Here is a 554-nt window from a genome sequence, read left to right as displayed (position 1 = left end):
GGTACTACTTCCCCCATTTTACAGATGGGACAACTGAGGCTCAAAGAGTTCAGGTTATTTGAGCTAGGACAAACAGAGATTTGAACTCAGGCATCATGGAACTCAAGTCCACACACTTGATGATCCTTTAGTTTCAAGTCTAAACTCTCATTTAACTTGACATCCCAGAACTGAACATGGCAGAAGAGGAGATTTAAGTTACATGTAACTGTTCCAAATCAAGCTAAGATTGATGAGTAAGCTTACCACAGTGTTTAAGCTATCATACATCAGTTAATTGGCTTGTATTACTAGTTAAAGTTTCTTAGTTTTGTAACCACAGATGAATTTTACTTAATTAACATATGAATATGGCAGCAGGACAGGGGACAAGCCATAGCTTCCTCTCTAACTTAGAGTCCCGTTTCCTAGAGGCATTGCTAAGGATTTTTAGTTGTTTTGGAGGTTGTTACCTCAAACATCAGTTGACTGTATGCAAAGATAAGAATCTTGCTTCTCCTACACACTCATCCTTTCTCCAGCCTTCTCCTGCATTCTGCTGGTTGTGACTTTTA

The 554-nt window shown here is 39.0% G+C and overlaps 1 protein-coding gene across 1 annotated transcript in view; it reads right to left on the bottom strand.

The window, feature by feature from the left end:
• LOC103605833 (zinc finger protein 64 homolog, isoforms 3 and 4-like) overlaps window positions 1-554 on the bottom strand; it is a 22,150-nt gene that overhangs the window by 1,895 nt on the left and 19,701 nt on the right. The window lies entirely within an intron of this gene.

The sequence above is a fragment of the Galeopterus variegatus genome, unplaced genomic scaffold (genome assembly GCF_000696425.1).
Source record: "Galeopterus variegatus unplaced genomic scaffold, G_variegatus-3.0.2 Scaffold6108, whole genome shotgun sequence".
NCBI lineage: Eukaryota > Metazoa > Chordata > Mammalia > Dermoptera > Cynocephalidae > Galeopterus > Galeopterus variegatus.
The sequence above is the reverse complement of the archived record's forward strand: the minus strand, read 5'-3'. Positions and strand labels throughout refer to the sequence as shown.